The sequence below is a fragment of the Oryctolagus cuniculus genome, chromosome 12 (genome assembly GCF_051225735.1).
Source record: "Oryctolagus cuniculus isolate XC-2025 breed Fujian yellow rabbit chromosome 12, ASM5122573v1, whole genome shotgun sequence".
Taxonomy (NCBI): domain Eukaryota; kingdom Metazoa; phylum Chordata; class Mammalia; order Lagomorpha; family Leporidae; genus Oryctolagus; species Oryctolagus cuniculus.
The window spans coordinates 39,635,627-39,642,648 of NC_142878.1; the positions used below are offsets into that span (position 1 = coordinate 39,635,627).

A 7,022-nucleotide genomic window follows, 5' to 3' on the forward strand; every position below is an offset into this window, starting at 1 on the left:
CCTGGGAGGCAGCAGGTGACTGTTCAGGTTGCTGAGTCGCTATCACCAGTCTAAGAGATCTATGAGTTCCCAACGCCTGACTTCAGCCTGGCCCAACTGTAGCCATTGTGGGGATCTGGAGAATGAGCCAGTGAATGACAGTACTATCTGTCTGTCTGTCTCTCAAATAAAAATAAATAGAAATTTTAGAAAGAGAAAACTCATTGAATCACAAAGGAAGAAAGAAACAAAGGCGCTCCAAAAGAACCAAATAACAATTAACAAAATAGTCCTTATCCATCAGGAATTGCCTTGAATAGAATGAATTGACACAGAGTAACTGAATTAATTAATCAATATCAAACTAGGAAGAGGGCATTTAGCCTAGCAGTTAAGGTGCCTGAGTCCCATACTGTAGCGCCTGGGTGTGATTCTTGGCTCCGATTCCCGACTCTAGTTTCCCAGAACATGGGAGACAATGGTGAGGGGTCAAGTAATTGGGCTCATGCCATCCTCATGGGAGCGCTGGTTCCCAGCTTCAGCCAGGGCCACTGCAGGAGTTAGAATAGTGGACAAGCAGACGGGAGCATTCTCTCCTACTCCCCCCCCCTCTCCCTCTCAAATAGATAAATAAAAAATTTTAAAAGATCAAACTGTATGCTGCTTATAAGAGACTCACTTCAGCTTTAAGGACACACAGAAACTGAGAGTGAAGGGATAGAAAAAGATATTCCATGCAAATGGAAACAAAAAGAGAGTAAGGGTAGTTAGACTTATATCAGACAAAATACACATTAAGTCAAAACTTGTCACAAGAGACAAAGATCATTATATAATGATAAAGGAGTCAATTCATCAAAGGACATAACAATTGTAAATATATATGCACCCAACATCAGAGCACCTTAAAACATAAAGCTAACAGCAATACATCTGAAAGGAGATATAAATAGCAATATAGTCACGGTAGGGGACCACTCTCAACAACGGATAGATCATATGGACAGAAAATCAATAAGGAAACACTGGACCTGAACTACACTTTAGAACAAATGTACCTAACAGACATAAAAGAACTTTCTACACAACAGCAGCAGAATGCAAGCACACATGAAACATTCTCCAAGAGAGAACAAATTAAAAGGCAACAAATTCAAGAAAATTGAAATCATTCCAAGTATCTTTTCTGATCAATCTATGAAAACAGAAATCAACAGCTGGAGAAAATCCAGAAAATTCAAAAAACATGCAAATTAAGTATCATACTTCTGAGTAGTCAACAGGTCAAAGAAGAAATCAAAAAGGAGCCTTATCTGTAGCTTGAGGCTACAGACCAAGAGGCACTAGACACAAAAGCAGAACTGAAAACAAAGGAATTAAAAAGTTTGCATACAAAGTGGGAGCAACCACCTCCCACTCCACAGCTTTCCCCACAGAACTTTAGAATAGCAACAGCCAGGCTTCTGTCTTTTCTCCTTGCTCCCAAATCCACTCTCCCAAGTGAGTGAGGCACCCTTCTCCCCAGGGATGCACGCCGATATTATACACACACTCACACATGCACACACTAATCCACACAGAGCCTCCAATCAGCCTTCCATTGCCCGATGCTTGCAATGGACAACCTTAGAGAACAAAACAAAGAAACGTAAAATTCAAAGGAAATGGACAGAATATAAAGCTAAAGAGAACATAAATAAATTATAATACACTACAGAGTTTAAAAAATGTACCTCTCTGTGAAAAAAGAACAGTGAACAATCATAAAATGACAGTTTTTTTTTTTTTTTTTTTTTTTTTTTTTTGGACAGGCAGAGTTAGACAGTGAGAGAGAAAGACAGGGAGAGCTGTGGCCAGGGAGGGCAGTGGAGGATGGCCCAAGTCCTTGGGCCCTGCACCCCATGGGAGACCAGGAGAAGCACCTGGCTCTTGCCTTTGGATCAGCGCGGCAGCCATTGGAGGGTGAACCAATGGCAAAAGGAAGACCTTTCTCTCTGTTTCTCTCTCTCACTGTCCACTCTGTCAAAAAATTAAAAAAAAAAAATTAAAAAAAAAAAAAGAGAGAAAGGTCTTCCTTCCATTGGTTTTTTTTGTTTGTTTGTTTGTTTGTTTGTTTGTTTTTGACAGGCAGAGTGGACAGTGAGAGAGAGAGACAGAGAGAAAGGTCTTCCTTTGCCATTGGTTCACCCTCCAACGGCCGCCGCGGCCAGCGCGCTGTGGCCGGCGCACCGCGCTGATCCGATGGCAGGAGCCAGGAGCCAGGTGCTTTTCCTGGTCTCCCATGGGGTGCAGGGCCCAAGCACCTGGGCCATCCTCCACTGCACTCCCTGGCCACAGCAGAGGGCTGGCCTGGAAGAGGGGCAACCGGGACAGAATCCGGCGCCCCGACCGGGACTAGAACCTGGGGTGCCGGCGCCGCTAGGCAGAGGATTAGCCTAGTGAGCTGCGGCACCAGCCAAGTAGTTCTTAGAAATTAAAAATATAGGGGCCGGTGCTGTGGTGCACTGCGTTAAGCAGCAGCCTGCAGCACCGGCAACCAAGATGGCAATGGTTTGAGTTCCATTGAAGAACCTTAAAAATAAAACCAAGATGGAGTGACCTAAGCCAATACCATTAAAAACAAGAAGTCACCTTTGCCCCAAATAAAAAATAAGTTTAAAATTACAGCCCTAAACTTTTTTCCCCCAAAGCTAAAATTAGGTGCAGCTATAAAATAAGGGACCCTATGCTTAGCTAGCTGTGACACTTGTGCCTGGCTGTGCTAAGACCTAACCCAGTTTGTATGCCTCCTAATACTCAAATAACAGTGTGGGAAGCGGGACGCGGCTCTCCTACAAGGGGAACAAAGGGAGCGAGACGTCATCCCCCCTCAGGGTGAACAAGATGGCACTGGCAGGGAAAGGAACTACTAAAGAAGTAAACAACAAAATGGCGACGAGGTGCATGCCTCCCATGTGATCTCGTAGCTGATTGGATAGAAGACGCATGCCCTTCACATGATCAACTCGCGGATTGGACTGCTGTGTGCATGGACACTATAGTGCTTTTGATTGGTCACTGCGGGTATATAAACCGTGTGGCTTGTACTGGGGGTGCTCTCCAGACTCCCGAGTTCAGGAGGCCCGTCTGCATAGACACCGAATAAATCCTCTTGCTTTTGCATCAGCTGGTCTGGAGTCTGAGTCTTTGGGGTGTGCCTCTCAACGTGTTAGCATCCTCACTCCAAGGGTCTAACACCATCTGCTCCACTTCTGGTCCAGCTCACTGGTAACGTGCCTGGGGAAGCAAGGGAACATGGCCTAGGTCCCTGGGCACCTGTAACCACCTGGGAGACTCAGAAAAAGCTCTTGGCTTCCACCTGGCCTAGCCCCAGTCATTACAGCCATTTGTGGAGTGAACCAGCGGATGAAAGATCTCTGTATCTCCCTCTCTCTATGGAACTCTTTCAAATAAATAAATCTTAATAAAAAAAAGAGTACCTGCTTATATGGGAAAAAAAGCATTTTTAAGAAAAAGGAAAGCAATGAAAAGCATTGTAATTGAAATTTTTTAAACTTACGAATTTAAAAAAAAACCTGGAAGAAAGAGATGATACTGGGTGCTCAATGAACATGTACTAAAGCATTAATGCATGAAGGAAAAATTGAATAAATGAATGACTAGAAAAATCTATATTCCAGTTCTCATTCCTCTCAAGAGTCAATCTTGTACTTTAATTGACAGCCAAGTATTCCTATCTCTTTATTTAGTATATCAGATAACAGAGGCATGAAACAAAAACTTCCAGACAAGTGTACTTCTCCACCTTCCAAGGTCTGCATTTCTAATAGAGCTATCTCTTTCCCGAACTCTTATGCTAGACAGCTTGAGATTTTCTTGGACTGTTCTTTATATTCCCTCCACTTTCAAAAGGCATTGGAGGGGTAGGCATTTGATGTAGTGGTAGAGATGTCCTGATTCCTCATTGGAGTGCCTGGGTTTGATTCCAGCTCTAGGTCCAATTCCAGCTTCCTGCCAGCGCAGACCCTGAGAGGCAACAGGTGACGGTTCAGGAAGGAGACCTGGCTGGACCCCAGAATAGCCCTGGCTAATGCAGGCATTTGGAGAGTGAACCTGAGGCGGGAGCACTCGAGCTCACTTGCTCTCTTGTTCTCTCTCTCTCTCTCTACCCCTCAAATCAATCAATCAATTAATTAATGATCTCAAAAAGGCCACTGGGTCCTTTCTGTGCGTTTTCATCACATCTCCCACACTATTTTCCCCTTTTACACCCTTCTCTCTACTTCCTCATTCAGGCTCATACAAGCTGACACCTAAACAAGTGTAATTGCCTCCTAACTTCCTCTCCTGTCTCTAGGCTCAGCTCAATCTGCTACATTCTATCATGGCTACTGGAGTCACTCCCCTGCAGCTTGCCTGCAAGTCTGGGCTCCCTCCCTGTACATGACTTCTTTATCAACCAGGAGGCTACCTACCCATCAGAACCCCCACAGGATTAAAAATGCTGCATAAACTATTTCTTAGAAATGTTTAATAAGAAGCAAGTGATCACAACAGAGTGAAAAAAACAAGTCTCCAAACCTCATGACAATATATTTTTATGTATGTCTGTGCACATAAAAAAGCTACAGAAAAATACACCTGAAAACAATGTCTGTGTCTGAGTTGTATCATATGGACAATTTCTGCTTTCTTCTTTATTACCTTTTATCTGTTCCAAGTTTCTGAATGAGCAGTTGGATTGGATTTTTAAGATTAAATCTACCCATTCTTCAAGGCTGATCAGAACACGACTCCTTATGGGACGCCCCCTTCATCGTGCAGGTCATCAGATGGAAACCTCTACTCACACTCACATCCCACTGCTCTTTCCTCTAAGGCACGGTCACGGGCGGCTCGTCCCATGGTTACCTTGTACATGTCTTATGGCACTTACGATATTTAAAGCACTTGGCAGATACATTATGCATCCTGTACAGGGCCTACCGCAGTGGCAGACACAAATAAATCCCTCAATAAATATTTATGGAATGATTAAGAGTATTTTCAGTTTATAGAAAGGAAGACTAAATAATTTTCAAGTTTTATAATATCCCTTAATCTCTACTATCTACTTACAATAGCATGCAACTACAGAGTCAGTATCTAGTTTAATTTTATCAAAAACAAAATTTGAATGTAGAAACCCTCCTTGGAGAGAACAGGATTTCTTAAGTTCTGATATTCTATTGCCCTGTAGAGTGACTAATGATAATGTACCAGAGATTTCAAAAAATCTAGAAGAAAGGAGTTTGAATGTTTCACCATAAAGAAATGGAAATGTATGATGTGGTTGATTTACCTACCCTGATTTTAAATAGAATATACATGTAGTTGAAACGTCATATGATACCCCATAAGTATCTTCAATTTTTGTGTTTTTCAAAAGAACAGTATTTCTTTATATAATTCAAAAGAAAATTTGTATTAAGAAATTTTAAAAATAAGAAAAACTTTTTTTAACAAAAGTATAAACTGATACATGAAGAGTTACAATAGGAGTCAAATGATTATTTGTGTAATTGTTTGTTATGTGTCTTCCCACTATATCGTGAGTTCCTTGCGAGTAGAGATGTTTGCAGCTGTGTAAACAACAACTAGCCCAGTGGCAAGTACCTATGGGGTGTTCAGTAAAAGCTGTGAGTAAATGGAAGAAAATACTATTAAACGTGGAATTCCTATTGGTGACAAAATTATAGGGATGTATTTTGGAAGAATATACTTTGAGATCAGTAACTTTGTTGAAAAATAATACTCAAGTGCTCTGGTGCTGAGAAGTCAAACTTCTCCCTTCTGATGCCAAGACCAAGATCTTTATATTCCAATTTTCATTTCCATTTACCAGAGTGCAGTGATTGAACCCAAATCTTTCTGAACTCATTTTCAGAGTTCCGTGAGGTTCGCAGCCAGAAAGAGGCTAAAGAGGCTCCTCCAGCAGTTCTCCTGGTTTGTTCTTTCAAAGCAGTTTTGTGAGTCCAGGTATCTGGATTCAAATTTCACTGAGTCGCATGATAGCAGTAAGAGCAGAGAGCCCAGCCGCCTTTATATGCAAATAGATCATAGAAGGAATGCACCATTCTCCTTTCCATTCACGTTCCAGTTACCAGTCAGCAAGCGGGAAAGCTGCCCATTCTAAAATGTCCTTGCCTAGGCTTACATGTCAGTGCTAAGAGCATCCTTTGTCAGTTCCATGTTTTAGCCGGGCCTTTTTGGAACAACATTAGCAAGAGGCGTGCCTCAAGATATCCAAAGTCAGTCAGTTGTCACAGAGAACGTAAAGGGAAGCACAGAAAATTAGATTCAGTGTAGAATGCAATACCGGACAACAAAAGCAGAAGAGGTATCAAAACGCACACTTACCACAAAACCACTACCAAAAGTGCCACATTGCTCCAGGATGCGCCTGCGTTTAGAGAAACAGTAGCACACCCCTGAAGCTAATCTAAACATGACGTACTATATTGGGATTCCTTACTGGAAGGTTCCTTCCTGTTCCCAAAACATCAAGAATAATGTAAGTTCTTTAGTGGAGTCCAGGCGCAGTCCTACAGGGTCAAATATGGGGAAATGTATCCAGGAGCGCTTGAGCACAAACAGCTTGATCACCCAGGTGGAGGAAACAGGAAAATGGCTCTCCAGTGGGGTATATTTAGCCACCCTCACCACCAATAAACTAATATCTTCTTTTTTTCTAAGAGTCAAGCAATATCCATGTAATTAACACCATTCAAAGGTTCTGGACGTTTCAGAACTATAACAGGCAGCCCATGAGTCACAGCAGCATGCCAACTTGAGACCTGCCCATCAGTGTCATTTCCCTCCACAAATGCTGTCCCACTTTGCTCTCATATAACTAAAGTTCATCCCCAAGATCGCAAGAGCTCAAACAACAACAACCTAGGTCAGCGCTTTCAGTGCTTCAGGAAATGCAGTTCACACCCTGCATTTTTGTATCCTGTGTAGCTTCTCTCTGAAACGGGACCTAGGCAACATCAGGAGGTACC

General features: G+C 42.4%; 1 long non-coding RNA gene across 2 annotated transcripts in view; it reads right to left on the reverse strand.

Moving 5' to 3' along the window:
* Positions 1-7,022, reverse strand: part of LOC149123007 (uncharacterized) — a 207,774-nt gene that overhangs the window by 96,267 nt on the left and 104,485 nt on the right. The gene's annotated exons all lie outside the window — the stretch shown is intronic.